Source organism: Rhipicephalus microplus, unplaced genomic scaffold, assembly GCF_043290135.1.
Source record: "Rhipicephalus microplus isolate Deutch F79 unplaced genomic scaffold, USDA_Rmic scaffold_12, whole genome shotgun sequence".
NCBI classification, from domain to species: Eukaryota; Metazoa; Arthropoda; class Arachnida; order Ixodida; family Ixodidae; genus Rhipicephalus; species Rhipicephalus microplus.
Window position 1 is genome coordinate 5525624 of NW_027464585.1, and position 25388 is coordinate 5551011.

Consider the following 25388-nt stretch of genomic DNA (forward strand, 5'->3'; position numbering starts at 1 on the left):
TCCACAACTAGAAATTTCACTACTAGAGACTCAACAACTAGAGACTCCTCAACTAAAAGCTCCACAACTAGAAACTTTACAACTAGAAACTCCGCAACTAGAAACCCGACAACTAGAAACTCAACAACTAGAAACTCCACACCTATTATTTCTACACCTTGAAACTCCACAACTAAAACTCGACAACTAAAACTTCACAACTAGAAACTCCACAACTAGAAACTCCGCAACTAGACTCTCCCCAACTGGAAACTCCCAAACTAGAAACTCTGCAACTAGAAACTCCGCAACTAGAAACTCTGCAACTAGAAACTGCGTAACTAGAAACTCCACAGCTAGAAACCCCACAACTATAAACTTCACAACTAGAAACTCCACAACTAGAAACTCCGCAACTAGAAACTCCGCAGCTAGAAACTCCCCAACTTGAGACTTCGCAGCTAGAAACTCGGCAACTAGAATCTCCACAACTAGAAACTCTGCGACTAAAAACTCCGCAACTACAAACTCCGCAACCTAAAACTCAACAACTGGAGACTGCACAACTAGAGACTCCGCAACTAGAAACTCCACAGCTAGAAACTCCGCAACTAGAAACTCCACAACTTGAAACTCCGCCACTAGAATCTCCACAACTAGAAAACTTCGCAACTAGAAACTCTGCAACTAGAAACTCCGCAACTAGAAACTCCACAGCTAGAAACTCCACAACTAGAAACTCCACAACTAGAGACTCCACAACTTGAAACTCCACAACTACGAACCCCAAAACTACGAACCCCACTACTAGCAACTCCACAACTAGAAACTCCACAACTTGAGACTTCGCAACTACAAACTCCACAACTAAAAACTCCACTACTAGAGTCTCCAAAACTAGAAACTCCACAACTAGAAACTTCACAACTAGAAACTCCACAGCTACGAACCTCGCAACTAGAAACTCCACAACTTGAAACTCTGCAACTAGAAACTCCACAACTAGAAAACTCCGCAACTAGAAACTCTGCAACTAGAAACTCCGCAACTAGAAACTTCTCACCTAGAAACTCCACAACTAGACGATTCGCAACTATTAACTCTACAACTTCAAAATCCAAAACTATCAACTCCACCTAGAAACTCCACAACTAGACGATTCGCAACTATTAACTCTACAACTTCAAAATCCAAAACTATCAACTCCACAACTTGAAACGCCGCTACTAGATACTCCACATCTACAAACTCCACAACTAGAAACTCCACAACTTGGAACTCCGCAACTAGAAACTCCGCCACTAGAATCTCCACAACTAGAAAGTCCGCAACTAGAAACTCTGCATCTAGAAACTCCGCAACTAGAAACTCCCCAGCTAGAAACACCACAAATGGAAACCCCACAAGTAGATACTCCACAACTAGAAACTGCACAACTACGAACCCCAAAACTAAAAACCCCACAACTAGAAACTTCACAACTAGAAACTCAACAACTTGAGACTTCGCAACTAGAAACTCCACAACTAGAAACTCGACAACTAGAGACTCCACAACTAGAAACTCGACAACTAGAAACTCAACAACTACAAACCTCACAACTAGAAACTCCACAACTAGAAACTCCGCAACTAGAAACTCCACAGCTAGAAAATCCACAACTAGAAACTCCGCAACAAGAAACTCAGAAAATAGAAACTCCACAACTAGAAACTTCACAACTAGAAACTCAACAGCCAGAGACTCCACAACTAGAGACTGCACATTTAGAGATGCCGCAACTTGAAACTCCACAGCTAGAAACTCCGCAACTAGAAACTCCACAACTAGAAACTTTACAACTAGAAACTCCATAAATAGACACTTCGGAACTAGAAACTCCACAACTAGAAACTCCACAACCAGAGACTCCAAAACCAGAGACTGCACAACTAGAGACTCCGCATTTAGAAACTCCACAGCTAGAAACTCCGCAACTAGAAACTCCACAAATAGAGACTCCGCCACTAGAAACTCGACAACTTAAAACTCTGCAACTAGAAAATCCGCCACTCTAAACTCAAGTAAAAACTCCCCAACTAGAAACTTCGCAACTAGAAACTCCACAACTAGAAAATCCACAACTAGAAACTCCGTAACTAGAAACCCGAAAACTAGAAACTCCACAACTAGAAACTCCACACCTATAAATTCCACAACTTTAAACTCCACAACTAAAACTCCACAACTAGAAACTCCACAACTAGAAACTCTGCAACTAGAAACTCCTCAACTAGAAACTCCACAGTTAGAAGTTCCACAACTATAAACTCCACAACCAGAAACTCCACAACTAGAGACTCCAAAACAAGAGACTGCACAATTAGAGACTCCGCAACTAGATACTCCAAAACTAGGAACTCTGCAACTAGAAAATCTACAACTACAAACTCGAAAACTAAAAACTACATATAGAAACTCCGCAACTAGAAACTCCACAAGTAGACACTCCACAACTAGAAACTCCACAACTAGAAACTCCACAACTTGAAACACCAAAACTAGATACACCACAACTTGAGACTTCGCAACTAAAGAACTCGGCAACTAGAAACTCAACAACTAGAAATTCCACAACTAGAAACACCGCAACTAAAAACTCTGCAACCAGAAATTCCACAGCTTGAAAATCCACAACTAGAAACTCTGCAACTAGAAACTCCGCAAATAGAAACTCCACAGCTAGAAAATCAACAACTAGAAACTCCACCACTAGAAACTCCACAACTACTGACTCCGCAACTAGAAACTCCACAACCAGAAACTCCGCAACTAGAAACTCACTCCGCAACTAGAGACTCCACAACTAGAAATTCCACAACTAGAAACTCCACAACTACAGACTCCGCAAATAGAAAACTCCGCAACTAGAAATTCCACAACTAGAAACTCCACAACTTAAAATTCCACAACTAGATACTCCAAAACTACAAATTCCACAACTAAAAACTCCACAACTAGAAACTCCACAACTAGAAACTCCACAGCTAGAAACTCTACAACTTGAGACTTCGCAACTAAAGAACTCGGCGACTAGAAACTCAACAACTAGAAACTCCACAACTAGAAACACCGCAACTAAAAACTCTGCAACCAGAAATTCCACAGCTAGAAAATCCACAACTAGAAACTCTGCAACTAGAAACTCCGCAAATAGAAACTCCACAGCTAGAAAATCCACAACTAGAAACTCCACAACTTGAAACACCACAACTAGATACTCCACAACTACAAATTGCACAACTAGAAACTCCACAACCAGAAACTCCGAAACTAGAAACTTCGCAGCTAGAAACTTCACAACTTGAGACTTCGCAACTAGAAACTGGGCAACTAGAATCTCCACAACTAGAAACTCTGCGACTAGAAACTCCGCAACTACAAACTCCGCAACCTGAAACTCCGCAACTAGAAACTCCACAGCTAGAAACTCCACAACTTGAGACTTCGCAACTAGAAACTCGGCAACTAGAATCTCCACAACTAGAAACTCTGCAACTAGAAACTCCGCAACTAGAAACTCCACAGCTAGAAACTTCACAACTTGAAACACCACAACTAGATACTCCACAACTACAAATTGCACAACTAGAAACTCCCCAACTAGAAACTCCGCAACTAGAAACTCCGCAGCTAGAAACTCCGCCACTAGAATCTCCACAACTAGAAAACTCTGCAACTAGAAACTCTGCAACTAGAAACTCCGCAACTAGAAACTCCACATCTAGAAACTCCACAACTAGAAGCTCCACAACTAGAGACTCCACAACTAGAAACTCCACAACTACGAACCCCACAACTACGAACCCCACTACTAGCAACTCCACAACTAGAAACTCCACAATTAGAAACTCCACAACTTGAGACTTCGCAACTACAAACTCCACAACTTGAAACTCCACTACTAGAGTCTCCAAAAATAGAAACTCCACAACTACAAACTCCACAACTAGAAACTCCACAACTACGAACCTCGCAACTAGAAACTCCACAACTTGAAACTCTGCAACTATAAACTCCACAACTAGAAAAGTCCGCAACTAGAAACTCTGCAACTAAAAACTCCGCAACTAGAAACTCCAGAGCCAGAAACTCCACAACTTGAAACATCACAACTAGATACTCCTAAACTACAAATTTCACAACTAGAAACTCCACAACTAGAAACTCCGCAACTTGAGACTTCGCAACTAGAAACTCGGCGCCTAGAATCTCCCCAACTAGAAACTCTGCAACTAGAAACTCCGCAACTAGAAACTCCACAGCTAGAAACTCAACAACTAGAGACTCCACAACTAGAAACTCCACAACTACAAACCCCACAACTAGAAACTCCACAACTTGAAACTCCACAACTTGAGAGTTCGCAACTAGAAACTCCACAACTAGAAACTCCACAACTAGAGACTCCACAACTAGAAACTCCACAACTAGAAACTCCACAACTAGAAACTCCACAACTAGAAACTCCACAACTAGAAACTCTGCAACTAGAAACTCCACAACTAGAAAACTCCGCAACTAGAAACTCTGCAACTAGAAACTCCGCAACTAGAAACTTCACACCTAGAAACTCCACAACTTAAAACACCACAACTAGATACTCCACAACTACAAATTGCACAACTAGAAACTCCACAACCAGGAACTCCGAAACTAGAAACTCCGCAGCTAGAAACTCCACAACTTGAGACTTCGCAACTATAAACTCGGCAACTAGAATCTCCACAAGTAGAAACTCTGCGACTAGAAACTCCGCAACTACAAACTCCGCAACCTGAAACTTCGCAACTAGAAACTCCACAGCTAGAAACTCCACAACTAGAGACTTCGCAACTAGAAACTCGGAAACTAGAATCTCCACAACTAAAAACTCTGCAACTAGAAACTCCGCAACTAGAAACTCCACAGCTAGAAACTCCACAACTAGGAACTTCACAACTAGAAACTCCACACCTATTATTTCAACACCTTGAAACTCCACACCTAAAACTCCACAACTAAAACTTCACAACTAGAAACTCCGCAACTAGACTCTCCCCAACTAGAAACTCCCCAACTAGAAACTTTGCAACTATAATTTCCGCAACTAGAAAGTCTGCAACTAGAAACTCTGTAACTAGAAACTCCACAACTAGAAACCCCACAACTATAAACTTCACAACTAGAAGCTCAACAACTAGAGACTGCACAACTAGAAACTCCACAACTAGAAAACTCCGCAACTAGAAACTCTGCAACTAGATACTCCGCAACTAGAAACTCCATAGATAGAAACTCCACTACTATAGACTCCACAACTAGAAACTACACAACTAGAAACTCCACAACTACGAACCTCACAACTAGAAACTCAACAGCTAGAAACTCCGCAACTAGAAACTCCACAACTTGAAACTCCGCCACTAGAATCTCCACAACTAGAAAACTCCGCAACTAGAAACTTTACAGCTAGAAACTACACAACTTGAGACTTTGCAACTAGAAACTCTGCAACAAGAAACTCCGCAACTAGAAACTCCACAGCTAGTAACTCCGCAACTAGAAACTCCACAACTTGAAACTCCGCCTCTAGAATCTCCACAACTTGAAAACTCCGCAACTAGAAACTCTGCAACTAGAAACTTCGCAACTAGAAACTCCACAGCTAGAAACTCCACAACTAGAGACTCCACAACTAGAAACTCCAAAACTACGAACCCCACAACTACGAACCCCACAAGTAGAAACTCCACAACTAGAAACTCAACAACTAGAAACTGGACAACTTGAGACTTCGCAACTAGAAACTCCACAACTATAAACTCCACTACTAGAGACTCCACAACTAGAAACTCCACAACTAGAAACTCCACAACTACGAACCTCACAACTAGAAACTCCACAGCTAGAAACTCCGCAACTAGAAACTCCACATCTTGAAACTCCGCCACTAGAATCTCCACAACTACAAAACTCCGCAACTAGAAACTCTGCAACTAGAAACTCCGCAACTAGAAACTCCGCAATTAGAAACTTCACAGCTAGAAACTCCACAACTTGAAACACCACAACTAGATACTCCACAACTACAAATTGCACAACTAGAAACTGCACAACCAGAAACTCCGAAACTAGAAACTCCGCAGCTAGAAGCTCCACAACTTGAGACTTCGCAAATAGAAACTCGGCAACTAGAATCTCCACATCCAGAAACTCTGCGACTAGAAACTCCGCAACTACAAACTCCGCAACCTGAAACTCCGCAACTAGAAACTCCACAACTAGAAACTCCACAACTTGAAACTCCACAACTAGAGACTCCACAACTAGAAACTCCACAACTACGAACCCCACAACTACGAACCCCACTACAAGCAACTCCACAACTAGAAACTCCACAACTTGAGACTTCGCAACTAGAAACTCCACAACTAGAAACTCCACTACTAGAGTCTCCACAACTAGAAACTCCACAACTAGAAACTCCACAACTAGAGACTCTACAACTACAAACTCCACAACTAGAAACTTCACAACTACGAACCTCACAACTAGAAACTCCACAACTAGAAACTCTGCAACTCTAAACTCCACAACTAGAAAACTCCGCAACTAGAAACTTCACAGCTAGAAACTCCACAACTTGAAACACCACAACTAGATACTCCACAACTACAAATTGCACAACTAGAAACTCTGCAACTAGAAACTCCGCAACTAGAAACTCCACAGCTAGAAACTCCACAACTAGAAACTCCACAACTAGAGACTCCACAACTAGAAACTCCGTAACTACAAACCCCACAACTAGAATTTCCACAACTAGAAACTCCACAACTTGAGAGTTCGCAACTAGAAACTCCAGAACTAGAAACTCCACAACTAGAGACTCCACCACTAGAATCTCCACCACTAGAAACTCCAGAACTACGAACCTCACAACTAGAAATTCCACAACTAGAAACTCCACAGCCAGAAACTCCACAACTAGAAACTCCACAGCCACAAACTCCACAACTAGGAACTCCACATCTAGAAACTCCGCAACAACAAACTCCACAACTAGAAACTCCACAACTAGAAATTTCACTACTAGAGACTCAACAACTAGAGACTCCTCAACTAAAAGCTCCACAACTAGAAACTTTACAACTAGAAACTTCGCAACTAGAAACCCGACAACTAGAAACTCAACAACTAGAAACTCCACACCTATTATTTCTACACCTTGAAACTCCACAACTAAAACTCGACAACTAAAACTTCACAACTAGAAACTCCACAACTAGAAACTCCGCAACTAGACTCTCCCCAACTGGAAACTCCCCAACTAGAAACTCTGCAACTAGAAACTCCGCAACTAGAAACTCTGCAACTAGAAACTCCGTAACTAGAAACTCCACAGCTAGAAACCCCACAACTATAAACTTCACAACTAGAAACTCCACAACTAGAAACTCCGCAACTAGAAACTCCGCAGCTAGAAACTCCCCAACTTGAGACTTCGCAGCTAGAAACTCGGCAACTAGAATCTCCACAACTAGAAACTCTGCGACTAGAAACTCCGCAACTACAAACTCCGCAACCTAAAACTCAACAACTGGAGACTGCACAACTAGAAACTCCACAGCTACGAACCTCGAAACTAGAAACTCCACAACTTGAAACTCTGCAACTAGAAACTCCACAACTAGAAAAGTCTGCAACTAGAAACTCTGCAACTAAAAACTCCGCAACTAGAAACTCCAGAGCCAGAAATTCCACAACTTGAAACACCACAACTAGATACTCCACACCAACAAATTCCAACCCTAGAAACTCCAGAACTAGAAACTCCGCAACTTGAGACTTCGCAACTAGAAACTCGGCAACTAGAATCTCCACAACTAGAAACTCTGCAACTAGAAACTCAGCAACTAGAAACTCCACAGCTAGAAACTCCACAACTAGAGACTCCACAACTCGAAACTCCACAACTACAAACCCCACAACTAGAAACTCCACAACTTGAAACTCCACAACTTGAGAGTTCGCAACTAGAAACTCCAATTTTAGAAACTCCACAACTAGAGACTCCACAACTAGAAACTCCACAACTAGAAACTCTGCAACTAGAAACTCCACAACTAGAAAACTCCGCAACTAGAAACTCTGCAACTAGAAACTCCGCAACTAGAAACTTCTCACCTAGAAACTCCACAACTTGAAACACCACAACTAGATACTCCACAACTACAAATTGCACAACTAGAAACTCCACAACCAGAAACTCCGAAACTAGAAACTCCGCAGCTAGAAAATCCACAACTAGAAACTCCAAAACTAGATACTCCACAACTAAAGACTCCGCAACTACAAAACTCCGCAACTAGAAACTCCACAACTAGACGATTCGACACTATTAACTCTACAACTTCAAAATCCAAAACTATCAACTCCACAACTTGAAACGCCGCTACTAGATACTCCACAACTACAAACTCCACAACTAGAAACTCCACAACTTGGAACTCCGCAACTAGAAACTCCGCCACTAGAATCTCCACAACTAGAAAGTCCGCAACTAGAAACTCTGCATCTAGAAACTCCGCAACTAGAAACTCCACAGCTAGAAACACCACAAATGGAAACCCCACAAGTAGATACTCCACAACTAAGAACCCCACAACTAGAAACTCCACAACTAGAAACTCAACAACTTGAGACTTCGCAACCAGAAACTCGACAACTAGAAACTCAACAACTACAAACCTCACAACTAGAAACTCCACAACTAGAAACTCTGCAACTAGAAACTCCACAGCTAGAAAATCCACAACTAGAAACTCCGCAACAAGAAACTCAGCAAATAGAAACTCCACAACTAGAAACTCCACAACTAGAAACTCAACAGCCAGAGACTCCACAACTAGAGACTGCACATTTAGAGATGCCGCAACTTGAAACTCCACAGCTGGAAACTCCGCAACTAGAAACTCCACAACTAGAAACTCCACAACTAGAAACTCTGCAACTAGAAACTCCAACACTTGAAAACTCCGCAACTAGAAACTCTGCAACTAGAAACACCGCAACTAGAAACTTCTCACCTAGAAACTCCACAACTTGAAACACCACAACTAGATACTCCACAACTACAAATTGCACAACTAGAAACTCCACAACCAGAAACTCCGAAACTAGAAACTCCGCAGCTAGAAAATCCACAACTAGAAACTCCAAAACTAGATACTCCACAACTACAGACTCCGCAATTACAAAACTCCGCAACTAGAAACTCCAGAACTAGACGATTCGCATCTATAACTCTACAACTTCAAAATCCAAAACTATCAACTCCACAACTTGAAACGCCGCTACTAGATACTCCACAACTACAAACTCCACAACTAGAAACTCCACATCTTGGAACTCCGCAACTAGAAACTCCGCCACTAGAATCTCCACAACTAGAAAGTCCGCGACTAGAAACTCTGCATCTAGAAACTCCGCAACTAGAAACTCCACAGCTAGAAACTTTACAACTAGAAACTCCATAACTAGACACTTCGGAACTAGAAACTCCACAACTAGAAACTCCACAACCAGAGACTCCAAAACCATAGACTGCACAACTAGAGACTCCGCAACTAGAAACTCCACAGCTAGAAACTCCGCAACTAGAAACTCCACAAATAGAGACTCCGCCACTAGAAACTCGACAACTTAAAACTCTGCAACTAGAAAATCCGCAACTATAAACTCAAGTAAAAACTCCCCAACTAGAAACTTCGCAACTAGAAACTCCACAACTAGAAAATCCACAACTAGAAACTCCGTAAATAGAAACCCGAAAACTAGAAACTCCACAACTAGAAACTCCACACCTATAAATTCCACAACCTTAAACTCCACAACTAAAACTCCACAACTAGAAACTCCACAACTAGAAACTCTGCAACTAGAAACTCCTCAACTAGAAACTCCACAGTTGGAAATTCCACAACTATAAACTCCACAACCAGAAACTCCACAACTAGAGACTCCAAAACAAGAGACTGCACAATTAGAGACTCCGCAACTAGATACTCCAAAACTAGGAACTCTGCAACTAGAAAATCTACAACTACAAACTCGAAAACTAAAAACTACAAATAGAAACTCCACAACTAGAAACTCCACAAGTAGACACTCCACAACTAGAAACTCCACAAGTAGACACTCCACAACTAGAAACTCCACAACTTGAAACACCAAAACTAGATACTCCACAACTACAAATTCCACAAATAAAAACTCCACAACTAGAAACTCCGCAACTAAAAACTCCCCAACTAGAAACTCCCCAACTAGAAACTTTGCAACTAGAATTTCCGCAACTAGAAAGTCTGCAACTAGAAACTCTGTAACTAGAAACTCCACAACTAGAAACTCCACTACTAGAGACTCCACAACTAGAAACTCCACAACTAGAAACTCCACAACTACGAACCTCACAACTAGAAACTCCACAGCCAAAAACTCCGCAACTAGAAACTCCACAACTTGAAACTCTGCCACTAGAATCTCCACAACTAGAAAACTCCGCAACTAGAAACTTTACAGCTAGAAACTACACAACTTGAGACTTTGCAACTAGAAACTCTGCAACAAGAAACTCCGCAACTAGAAACTCCACAGCTAGTAACTCCGCAACTAGAAACTCCACAACTTGAAACTCCGCCTCTAGAATCTCCACAACTTGAAAACTCCGCAACTAGAAACTCTGCAACTAGAAACTTCGCAACTAGAAACTCCACAGCTAGAAACTCCACAACTAGAGACTCCACAACTAGAAACTCCAAAACTACGAATCCCACAACTACGAACCCCACAAGTAGAAACTCCACAACTAGAAACTCAACAACTAGAAACTTCACAACTAGAAACTCCACAACTAGAAACTCCGCAACTAGAAACTCCGCAGCTAGAAACTCCACAACTTGAGACTTCGCAGCTGGAAACTCGGCAACTAGTATCTCCACAACTAGAAACTCTGCGACTAGAAACTCCGCAACTACAAACTCCGCAACCTGAAACTCAACAACTAGAGACTGCACAACTAGAGACTCCGCAACTAGAAACTCCACAGCTAGAAACTCCGCAACTAGAAACTCCACAACTTGAAACTCCGCCACTAGAATCTCCACAATTAGAAACTCCACAACTTGAGAATTCGCAACTACAAACTCCACAACTTGAAACTCCACTACTAGAGTCTCCAAAACTAGAAACTCCACAACTACAAACTCCACAACTAGAAACTCCACAACTACGAACCTCGCAACTAGAAACTCCACAACTTGAAACTCTGCAACTATAAACTCCACAACTAGAAAAGTCCGCAACTAGAAACTCTGCAACTAAAAACTCCGCAACTAGAAACTCCAGAGCCAGAAACTCCACAACTTGAAACACCACAACTAGATACTCCTAAACTACAAATTTCACAACTAGAAACTCCACAACTAGAAACTCCGCAACTTGAGACTTCGCAACTAGAAACTCGGCAACTAGAATCTCCCCAACTAGAAACTCTGCAACTAGAAACTCCGCAACTAGAAACTCCACAGCTAGAAACTCAACAACTAGAGACTCCACAACTAGAAACTCCACAACTACAAACTCCACAACTAGAAACTCCACAACTTGAAACTCCACAACTTGAGAGTTCGCAACTAGAAACTCCACAACTAGAGACTCCACAACTAGAAACTCCACAACTAGAAACTCCACAACTAGAAACTCTGCAACTAGAAACTCCACAACTAGAAAACTCCGCAACTAGAAACTCTGCAACTAGAAACTCCGCAACTAGAAACTTCACACCTAGAAACTCCACAACTTAAAACACCACAACTAGATACTCCACAACTACAAATTGCACAACTAGAAACTCCACAACCAGGAACTCCGAAACTAGAAACTCCGCAGCTAGAAACTCCACAACTTGAGACTTCGCAACTATAAACTCGGCAACTAGAATCTCCACAAGTAGAAACTCTGCGACTAGAAACTCCGCAACTACAAACTCCGCAACCTGAAACTCCGCAACTAGAAACTCCACAGCTAGAAACTACACAACTAGGAACTCCACAACTAGAAACTCCACACCTATTATTTCAACACCTTGAAACTCCACACCTAAAACTCCACAACTAAAACTTCACAACTAGAAAATCCGCAACTAGACTCTCCCCAACTAGAAACTCCCCAACTAGAAACTTTGCAACTAGAATTTCCGCAACTAGAAAGTCTGCAACTAGAAACTCTGTAACTAGAAACTCGACAACTAGAAACCCCACAACTATAAACTCCACAACTAGAAGCTCAACAACTAGAGACTGCACAACTAGAAACTCCACAACTAGAAAACTCCGCAACTAGAAACTCTGCAACTAGAAACTCCATAGATAGAAACTCCACTACTATAGACTCCACAACTAGAAACTACACAACTAGAAACTCCACAACTACGAACCTCACAACTACAAACTCAACAGCTAGAAACTCCGAAACTAGAAACTCCACAACTTGAAACTCCGCCACTAGAATCTCCACAACTAGAAAACTCCGCAACTAGAAACTTTACAGCTAGAAACTACACAACTTGAGACTTTGCAACTAGAAACTCTGCAACAAGAAACTCCGCAACTAGAAACTCCACAGCTAGTAACTCCGCAACTAGAAACTCCACAACTTGAAACTCCGCCTCTAGAATCTCCATAACTTGAAAACTCCGCAACTAGAAACTCTGCAACTAGAAACTTCGCAACTAGAAACTCCACAGCTAGAAACTCCACAACTAGAGACTCCACAACTAGAAACTCCAAAACTACGAACCCCACAACTACGAACCCCACAAGTAGAAACTCCACAACTAGAAACTCAACAACTAGAAACTGCACAAATTGAGAATTCGCAACTAGAAACTCCACAACTATAAACTCCACTACTAGAGACTCCACAACTAGAAACTCCACAACTAGAAACTCCACAACTACGAACCTCACAACTAGAAACTCCACAGCTAGAAACTCCGCAACTAGAAACTCCACATCTTGAAACTCCGCCACTAGAATCTCCACAACTAGAAAACTCCGCAACTAGAAACTCTGCAACTAGAAACTCCGCAACTAGAAACTCCGCAATTAGAAACTTCACAGCTAGAAACTCCACAACTTGAAACACCACAACTAGATACTCCACAACTACAAATTGCACAACTAGAAACTCCACAACCAGAAACTCCGAAACTAGAAACTCCGCAGCTAGAAGCTCCACAACTTGAGACTTCGCAAATAGAAACTCGGCAACTAGAATCTCCACATCCAGAAACTCTGCGACTAGAAACTCCGCAACTACAAACTCCGCAACCTGAAACTCCGCAACTAGAAACTCCGCAACTAGAAACTCCACAACTTGAAACTCCACAACTAGAGACTCCACAACTAGAAACTCCACAACTACGAACCCCACAACAACGAACCCCACTACTAGCAACTCCACAACTAGAAACTCCACAACTTGAGACTTCGCAACTAGAATCTCCACAACTAGAAACTCCACTACTAGAGTCTCCACAACTAGAAACTCCACAACTAGAAACTCCACAACTAGAGACTCTACAACTACAAACTCCACAACTAGAAACTTCACAACTACGAACCTCACAACTAGAAACTCCACAACTAGAAACTCTGCAACTCTAAACTCCACAACTAGAAAACTCCGCAACTAGAAACTTCACAGCTAGAAACTCCACAACTTGAAACACCACAACTAGATACTCCACAACTACAAATTGCACAACTAGAAACTCTGCAACTAGAAACTCCGCAACTAGAAACTCCACAGCTAGAAACTCCACAACTAGAAACTCCACAACTAGAGACTCCACAACAAGAAACTCCGTAACTACAAACCCCACAACTAGAATTTCCACAACTAGAAACTCCACAACTTGAGAGTTCGCAACTAGAAACTCCAGAACTAGAAACTCCACAACTAGAGACTCCACCACTAGCATCTCCACCACTAGAAACTCCACAACTACGAACCTCACAACTAGAAATTCCACAACTAGAAACTCCACAGCCAGAAACTCCACAACTAGAAACTCCACAGCCACAAACTCCACAACTAGAAACTCCACATCTAGAAACTCCGCAACAACAAACTCCACAACTAGAAACTCCACAACTAGAAATTTCACTACTAGAGACTCAACAACTAGAGACTCCTCAACTAAAAGCTCCACAACTAGAAACTTTACAACTAGAAACTCCGCAACTAGAAACCCGACAACTAGAAACTCAACAACTAGAAACTCCACACCTATTATTTCTACACCTTGAAACTCCACAACTAAAACTCGACAACTAAAACTTCGCAACTAGAAACTCCACAACTAGAAACTCCGCAACTAGACTCTCCCCAACTGGAAACTCCCCAACTAGAAACTCTGCAACTAGAAACTCCGCAACTAGAAACTCCGTAACTAGAAACTCCACAGCTAGAAACCCCACAACTATAAACTTCACAACTAGAAACTCCACAACTAGAAACTCCGCAACTAGAAACTCCGCAGCTAGAAACTCCCCAACTTGAGACTTCGCAGCTAGAAACTCGGCAACTAGAATCTCCACAACTAGAAACTCTGCGACTAGAAACTCCGCAACTACAAACTCCGCAACCTAAAACTCAACAACTGGAGACTGCACAACTAGAAACTCCACAGCTACGAACCTCGAAACTAGAAACTCCACAACTTGAAACTCTGCAACTAGAAACTCCACAACTAGAAAAGTCTGCAACTAGAAACTCTGCAACTAAAAACTCCGCAACTAGAAACTCCAGAGCCAGAAATTCCACAACTTGAAACACCACAACTAGATACTCCACACCAACAAATTCCAACCCTAGAAACTCCAGAACTAGAAACTCCGCAACTTGAGACTTCGCAACTAGAAACTCGGCAACTAGAATCTCCACAACTAGAAACTCTGCAACTAGAAACTCAGCAACTAGAAACTCCACAGCTAGAAACTCCACAACTAGAGACTCCACAACTCGAAACTCCACAACTACAAACCCCACAACTAGAAACTCCACAACTTGAAACTCCACAACTTGAGAGTTCGCAACTAGAAACTCCAACTCTAGAAACTCCACAACTAGAGACTCCACAACTAGAAACTCCACAACTAGAAACTCTGCAACTAGAAACTCCACAACTAGAAAACTCCGCAACTAGAAACTCTGCAACTAGAAACTCCGCAACTAGAAACTTCTCACCTAGAAACTCCACAACTTGAAACACCACAACTAGATACTCCACAACTACAAATTGCACAACTAGAAACTCCACAACCAGAAACTCCGAAACTAGAAACTCCGCAGCTAGAAAATCCACAACTAGAAACTCCAAAACTAGATACTCCACAACTAAAGACTCCGCAACTACAAAACTCCGCAACTAGAAACTCCACAACTAGACGATTCGACACTATTAACTCTACAACTTCAAAATCCAAAACTATCAACTCCACAACTTGAAACGCCGCTACTAGATACTCCACAACTACAAACTCCACAACTAGAAACTCCACAACTTGGAACTCCGCAACTAGAAACTCCGCCACTAGAATCTCCACAACTAGAAAGTCCGCAACTAGAAACTCTGCATCTAGAAACTCCGCAACTAGAAACTCCACAGCTAGAAACACCACAAATGGAAACCCCACAAGTAGATACTCCACAACTAAAAACCCCACAACTAGAAACTCCACAACTAGAAACTCAACAACTTGAGACTTCGCAACTAGAAACTCGACAACTAGAAACTCAACAACTACAAACCTCACAACTAGAAACTCCACAACTAGAAACTCTGCAACTAGAAACTCCACAGCTAGAAAATCCACAACTAGAAACTCCGCAACAAGAAACTCAGCAAATAGAAACTCCACAACTAGAAACTCCACAACTAGAAACTCAACAGCCAGAGACTCCACAACTAGAGACTGCACATTTAGAGATGCCGCAACTTGAAACTCCACAGCTAGAAACTCCGCAACTAGAAACTCCACAACTAGAAACTCCACAACTAGAAACTCTGCAACTAGAAACTCCACAACTTGAAAACTCCGCAACTAGAAACTCTGCAACTAGAAACACCGCAACTAGAAACTTCTCACCTAGAAACTCCACAACTTGAAACACCACAACTAGATACTCCACAACTACAAATTGCACAACTAGAAACTCCACAACCAGAAACTCCGAAACTAGAAACTCCGCAGCTAGAAAATCCACAACTAGAAACTCCAAAACTAGATACTCCACAACTACAGACTCCGCAATTACAAAACTCCGCAACTAGAAACTCCAGAACTAGACGATTCGCATCTATTAACTCTACAACTTCAAAATCCAAAACTATCAACTCCACAACTTGAAACGCCGCTACTAGATACTCCACAACTACAAACTCCACAACTAGAAACTCCACAACTTGGAACTCCGCAACTAGAAACTCCGCCACTAGAATCTCCACAACTAGAAAGTCCGCGACTAGAAACTCTGCATCTAGAAACTCCGCAACTAGAAACACCACAGCTAGAAACTTTACAACTAGAAACTCCATAACTAGACACTTCGGAACTAGAAACTCCACAACTAGAAACTCCACAACCAGAGACTCCAAAACCATAGACTGCACAACTAGAGACTCCGCAACTAGAAACTCCACAGCTAGAAACTCCGCAACTAGAAACTCCACAAATAGAGACTCCGCCACTAGAAACTCGACAACTTAAAACTCTGCAACTAGAAAATCCGCAACTATAAACTCAAGTAAAAACTCCCCAACTAGAAACTTCGCAACTAGAAACTCCACAACTAGAAAATCCACAACTAGAAACTCCGTAAATAGAAACCCGAAAACTAGAAACTCCACAACTAGAAACTCCACACCTATAAATTCCACAACCTTAAACTCCACAACTAAAACTCCACAACTAGAAACTCCACAACTAGAAACTCTGCAACTAGAAACTCCTCAACTAGAAACTCCACAGTTGGAAATTCCACAACTATAAACTCCACAACCAGAAACTCCACAACTAGAGACTCCAAAACAAGAGACTGCACAATTAGAGACTCCGCAACTAGATACTCCAAAACTAGGAACTCTGCAACTAGAAAATCTACAACTACAAACTCGAAAACTAAAAACTACAAATAGAAACTCCACAACTAGAAACTCCACAAGTAGACACTCCACAACTAGAAACTCCACAAGTAGACACTCCACAACTAGAAACTCCACAACTTGAAACACCAAAACTAGATACTCCACAACTACAAATTCCACAAATAAAAACTCCACAACTAGAAACTCCGCAACTAAAAACTCCCCAACTAGAAACTCCCCAACTAGAAACTTTGCAACTAGAATTTCCGCAACTAGAAAGTCTGCAACTAGAAACTCTGTAACTAGAAACTCCACAACTAGAAACTCCACTACTAGAGACTCCACAACTAGAAACTCCACAACTAGAAACTCCACAACTACGAACCTCACAACTAGAAACTCCACAGCCAAAAACTCCGCAACTAGAAACTCCACAACTTGAAACTCTGCCACTAGAATCTCCACAACTAGAAAACTCCGCAACTAGAAACTTTACAGCTAGAAACTACACAACTTGAGACTTTGCAACTAGAAACTCTGCAACAAGAAACTCCGCAACTAGAAACTCCACAGCTAGTAACTCCGCAACTAGAAACTCCACAACTTGAAACTCCGCCTCTAGAATCTCCACAACTTGAAAACTCCGCAACTAGAAACTCTGCAACTAGAAACTTCGCAACTAGAAACTCCACAGCTAGAAACTCCACAACTAGAGACTCCACAACTAGAAACTCCAAAACTACGAATCCCACAACTACGAACCCCACAAGTAGAAACTCCACAACTAGAAACTCAACAACTAGAAACTTCACAACTAGAAACTCCACAACTAGAAACTCCGCAACTAGAAACTCTGCAACTAGAAACTCCTTAACTAGAAACTCCACAGCTAGAAACCCCACAACTATAAACTTCACAACTAGAAACTCCACAACTAGAAACTCCGCAACTAGAAACTCCGCAGCTAGAAACTCCCCAACTTGAGATTCGCAGCTAGAAACTCGGCAACTAGAATCTCCACAACTAGAAACTCTGCGACTAGAAACTCCGCAACTACAAACTCCGCAACCTAAAACTCAACAACTGGAGACTGCACAACTAGAAACTCCACAGCTACGAACCTCGAAACTAGAAACTCCACAACTTGAAACTCTGCAACTAGAAACTCCACAACTAGAAAAGTCTGCAACTAGAAACTCTGCAACTAAAAACTCCGCAACCAGAAACTCCAGAGCCAGAAATTCCACAACTTGAAACACCACAACTAGATACTCCACAACAACAAATTCCAACTCTAGAAACTCCAGAACTAGAAACTCCGCAACTTGAGACTTCGCACCTAGAAACTCGGCAACTAGAATCTCCACAACTAGAAACTCTGCAACTAGAAACTCAGCAACTAGAAACTCCACAGCTAGAAACTCCACAACTAGAGACTCCACAACTCGAAACTCCACAACTACAAACCCCACAACTAGAAACTCCACAACTTGAAACTCCACAACTTGAGAGTTCGCAACTAGAAACTCCAACTCTAGAAACTCCACAACTAGAGACTCCACAACTAGAAACTCCACAACTAGAAACTCTGCAACTAGAAACTCCAAAACTAGATACTCCACAACTACAGACTCCGCAACTACAAAACTCCGCAACTAGAAACTCCACAACTAGACGATTCGACACTATTAACTCTACAACTTCAAAATCCAAAACTATCAACTCCACAACTTGAAACGCCGCTACTAGATACTCCACAACTACAAACTCCACAACTAGAAACTCCACAACTTGGAACTCCGCCGCTAGAAACTCCGCCACTAGAATCTCCACAACTAGAAAGTCCGCAACTAGAAACTCTGCATCTAGAAACTCCGCAACTAGAAACTCCACAGCTAGAAACACCACAAATGGAAACCCCACAAGTAGATACTCCACAACTAAGAACCCCACAACTAGAAACTCCCAAACTAGAAACTCAACAACTTGAGACTTCGCAACTAGAAACTCGACAACTAGAAACTCAACAACTACAAACCTCACAACTAGAAACTCCACAACTAGAAACTCTGCAACTAGAAACTCCACAGCTAGAAAATCCACAACTAGAAACTCCATAACTAGACACTTCGGAACTAGAAACTCCACAACTAGAAACTCCACAACCAGAGACTCCAAAACCAGAGACTGCACAACTAGAGACTCCGCAACTAGAAACTCCACAGCTAGAAACTCCGCAACTAGAAACTCCACAAATAGAGACTCCGCCACTAGAAACTCGACAACTTAAAACTCTGCAACTAGAAAATCCGCCACTCTAAACTCAAGTAAAAACTCCCCAACTAGAAACTTCGCAACTAGAAACTCCACAACTAGAAAATCCACAACTAGAAACTCCGTAACTAGAAACCCGAAAACTAGAAACTCCACAACTAGAAACTCCACACCTATAAATTCCACAACTTTAAACTCCACAACTAAAACTCCACAACTAGAAACTTCACAACTAGAAACTCTGCAACTAGAAACTCCTCAACTAGAAACTCCACAGTTAGAAGTTCCACAACTATAAACTCCACAACCAGAATATCCACAACTAGAGACTCCAAAACAAGAGACTGCACAATTAGAGACTCCGCAACTAGATACTCCAAAACTTGGAACTCTGCAACTAGAAAATCTACAACTACAAACTCAAAAACTAAAAACTACATATAGAAACTCCGCAACTAGAAACTCCACAAGTAGACACTCCACAACTAGAAACTCCACAACTAGAAACTCCACAACTTGAAACACCAAAACTAGATACACCACAACTTGAGACTTCGCAACTAAAGAACTCGGCAACTAGAAACTCAACAACTAGAAATTCCACAACTAGAAACTCTGCAACTAGAAACTCCACAACTAGAAAACTCCGCAACTAGAAACTCTGCAACTAGAAACTCCGCAACTAGAAACTTCACACCTAGAAACTCCACAACTTAAAACACCACAACTAGATACTCCACAACTACAAATTGCACTACTAGAAACTCCACAACCAGGAACTCCGAAACTAGAAACTCCGCAGCTAGAAACTCCACAACTTGAGACTTCGCAACTATAAACTCGGCAACTAGAATCTCCACAAGTAGAAACTCTGCGACTAGAAACTCCGCAACTACAAACTCCGCAACCTGAAACTCCGCAACTAGAAACTCCACAGCTAGAAACTCCACAACTAGAGACTTCGCAACTAGAAACTCGGAAACTAGAATCTCCACAACTAAAAACTCTGCAACTAGAAACTCCGCAACTAGAAACTCCACAGCTAAAAACTCCACAACTAGGAACTCCACAACTAGAAACTCCACACCTATTATTTCAACACCTTGAAACTCCACACCTAAAACTCCACAACTAAAACTTCACAACTAGAAAATCCGCAACTAGACTCTCCCCAACTAGAAACTCCCCAACTAGAAACTTTGCAACTAGAATTTCCGCAACTAGAAAGTCTGCAACTAGAAACTCTGTAACTAGAAACTCCACAACTAGAAACCCCACAACTATAAACTCCACAACTAGAAGCTCAACAACTAGAGACTGCACAACTAGAAACTCCACAACTAGAAAACTCCGCAACTAGAAACTCTGCAACTAGAAACTCCATAGATAGAAACTCCACTACTATAGACTCCACAACTAGAAACTACACAACTAGAAACTCCACAACTACGAACCTCACAACTACAAACTCAACAGCTAGAAACTCCGAAACTAGAAACTCCACAACTTGAAACTCCGCCACTAGAATCTCCACAACTAGAAAACTCCGCAACTAGAAACTTTACAGCTAGAAACTACACAACTTGAGACTTTGCAACTAGAAACTCTGCAACAAGAAACTCCGCAACTAGAAACTCCACAGCTAGTAACTCCGCAACTAGAAACTCCACAACTTGAAACTCCGCCTCTAGAATCTCCACAACTTGAAAACTCCGCAACTAGAAACTCTGCAACTAGAAACTTCGCAACTAGAAACTCCACAGCTAGAAACTCCACAACTAGAGACTCCACAACTAGAAACTCCAAAACTACGAACCCCACAACTACGAACCCCACAAGTAGAAACTCCACAACTAGAAACTCAACAACTAGAAACTGCACAAATTGAGAATTCGCAACTAGAAACTCCACAACTATAAACTCCACTACTAGAGACTCCACAACTAGAAACTCCACAACTAGAAACTCCACAACTACGAACCTCACAACTAGAAACTCCACAGCTAGAAACTCCGCAACTAGAAACTCCACATCTTGAAACTCCGCCACTAGAATCTCCACAACTAGAAAACTCCGCAACTAGAAACTCTGCAACTAGAAACTCCGCAACTAGAAACTCCGCAATTAGAAACTTCACAGCTAGAAACTCCACAACTTGAAACACCACAACTAGATACTCCACAACTACAAATTGCACAACTAGAAACTCCACAACCAGAAACTCCGAAACTAGAAACTCCGCAGCTAGAAGCTCCACAACTTGAGACTTCGCAAATAGAAACTCGGCAACTAGAATCTCCACATCCAGAAACTCTGCGACTAGAAACTCCGCAACTACAAACTCCGCAACCCGAAACTCCGCAACTAGAAACTCCACAACTAGAAACTCCACAACTTGAAACTCCACAACTAGAGACTCCACAACTAGAAACTCCACAACTACGAACCCCACAACAACGAACCCCACTACTAGCAACTCCACAACTAGAAACTCCACAACTTGAGACTTCGCAACTAGAATCTCCACAACTAGAAACTCCACTACTAGAGTCTCCACAACTAGAAACTCCACAACTAGAAACTCCACAACTAGAGACTCTACAACTACAAACTCCACAACTAGAAACTTCACAACTACGAACCTCACAACTAGAAACTCCACAACTAGAAACTCTGCAACTCTAAACTCCACAACTAGAAAACTCCGCAACTAGAAACTTCACAGCTAGAAACTCCACAACTTGAAACACCACAACTAGATACTCCACAACTACAAATTGCACAACTAGAAACTCTGCAACTAGAAACTCCGCAACTAGAAACTCCACAGCTAGAAACTCCACAACTAGAAACTCCACAACTAGAGACTCCACAACTAGAAACTCCGTAACTACAAACCCCACAACTAGAATTTCCACAACTAGAAACTCCACAACTTGAGAGTTCGCAACTAGAAACTCCAGAACTAGAAACTCCACAACTAGAGACTCCACCACTAGCATCTCCACCACTAGAAACTCCACAACTACGAACCTCACAACTAGAAATTCCACAACTAGAAACTCCACAGCCAGAAACTCCACAACTAGAAACTCCACAGCCACAAACTCCACAACTAGAAACTCCACATCTAGAAACTCCGCAACAACAAACTCCACAACTAGAAACTCCACAACTAGAAATTTCACTACTAGAGACTCAACAACTAGAGACTCCTCAACTAAAAGCTCCACAACTAGAAACTTTACAACTAGAAACTCCGCAACTAGAAACCCGACAACTAGAAACTCAACAACTAGAAACTCCACACCTATTATTTCTACACCTTGAAACTCCACAACTAAAACTCGACAACTAAAACTTCGCAACTAGAAACTCCACAACTAGAAACTCCGCAACTAGACTCTCCCCAACTGGAAACTCCCCAACTAGAAACTCTGCAACTAGAAACTCCGCAACTAGAAACTCTGCAACTAGAAACTCCGTAACTAGAAACTCCACAGCTAGAAACCCCACAACTATAAACTTCACAACTAGAAACTCCACAACTAGAAACTCCGCAACTAGAAACTCCGCAGCTAGAAACTCCCCAACTTGAGACTTCGCAGCTAGAAACTCGGCAACTAGAATCTCCACAACTAGAAACTCTGCGACTAGAAACTCCGCAACTACAAACTCCGCAACCTAAAACTCAACAACTGGAGACTGCACAACTAGAAACTCCACAGCTACGAACCTCGAAACTAGAAACTCCACAACTTGAAACTCTGCAACTAGAAACTCCACAACTAGAAAAGTCTGCAACTAGAAACTCTGCAACTAAAAACTCCGCAACTAGAAACTCCAGAGCCAGAAATTCCACAACTTGAAACACCACAACTAGATACTCCACACCAACAAATTCCAACCCTAGAAACTCCAGAACTAGAAACTCCGCAACTTGAGACTTCGCAACTAGAAACTCGGCAACTAGAATCTCCACAACTAGAAACTCTGCAACTAGAAACTCAGCAACTAGAAACTCCACAGCTAGAAACTCCACAACTAGAGACTCCACAACTCGAAACTCCACAACTACAAACCCCACAACTAGAAACTCCACAACTTGAAACTCCACAACTTGAGAGTTCGCAACTAGAAACTCCAACTCTAGAAACTCCACAACTAGAGACTCCACAACTAGAAACTCCACAACTAGAAACTCTGCAACTAGAAACTCCACAACTAGAAAACTCCGCAACTAGAAACTCTGCAACTAGAAACTCCGCAACTATAAACTTCTCACCTAGAAACTCCACAACTTGAAACACCACAACTAGATACTCCACAACTACAAATTGCACAACTAGAAACTCCACAACCAGAAACTCCGAAACTAGAAACTCCGCAGCTAGAAAATCCACAACTAGAAACTCCAAAACTAGATACTCCACAACTAAAGACTCCGCAACTACAAAACTCCGCAACTAGAAACTCCACAACTAGACGATTCGACACTATTAACTCTACAACTTCAAAATCCAAAACTATCAACTCCACAACTTGAAACGCCGCTACTAGATACTCCACAACTACAAACTCCACAACTAGAAACTCCACAACTTGGAACTCCGCAACTAGAAACTCCGCCACTAGAATCTCCACAACTAGAAAGTCCGCAACTAGAAACTCTGCATCTAGAAACTCCGCAACTAGAAACTCCACAGCTAGAAACACCACAAATGGAAACCCCACAAGTAGATACTCCACAACTAAGAACCCCACAACTAGAAACTCCACAACTAGAAACTCAACAACTTGAGACTTCGCAACTAGAAACTCGACAACTAGAAACTCAACAACTACAAACCTCACAACTAGAAACTCCACAACTAGAAACTCTGCAACTAGAAACTCCACAGCTAGAAAATCCACAACTAGAAACTCCGCAACAAGAAACTCAGCAAATAGAAACTCCACAACTAGAAACTCCACAACTAGAAACTCAACAGCCAGAGACTCCACAACTAGAGACTGCGCATTTAGAGATGCCGCAACTTGAAACTCCACAGCTAGAAACTCCGCAACTAGAAACTCCACAACTAGAAACTCCACAACTAGAAACTCTGCAACTAGAAACTCCACAACTTGAAAACTCCGCAACTAGAAACTCTGCAACTAGAAACACCGCAACTAGAAACTTCTCACCTAGAAACTCCACAACTTGAAACACCACAACTAGATACTCCACAACTACAAATTGCACAACTAGAAACTCCACAACCAGAAACTCCGAAACTAGAAACTCCGCAGCTAGAAAATCCACAACTAGAAACTCCAAAACTAGATACTCCACAACTACAGACTCCGCAATTACAAAACTCCGCAACTAGAAACTCCAGAACTAGACGATTCGCATCTATTAACTCTACAACTTCAAAATCCAAAACTATCAACTCCACAACTTGAAACGCCGCTACTAGATACTCCACAACTACAAACTCCACAACTAGAAACTCCACAACTTGGAACTCCGCAACTAGAAACTCCGCCACTAGAATCTCCACAACTAGAAAGTCCGCGACTAGAAACTCTGCATCTAGAAACTCCGCAACTAGAAACTCCACAGCTAGAAACTTTACAACTAGAAACTCCATAACTAGACACTTCGGAACTAGAAACTCCACAACTAGAAACTCCACAACCAGAGACTCCAAAACCATAGACTGCACAACTAGAGACTCCGCAACTAGAAACTCCACAGCTAGAAACTCCGCAACTAGAAACTCCACAAATAGAGACTCCGCCACTAGAAACTCGACAACTTAAAACTCTGCAACTAGAAAATCCGCAACTATAAACTCAAGTAAAAACTCCCCAACTAGAAACTTCGCAACTAGAAACTCCACAACTAGAAAAT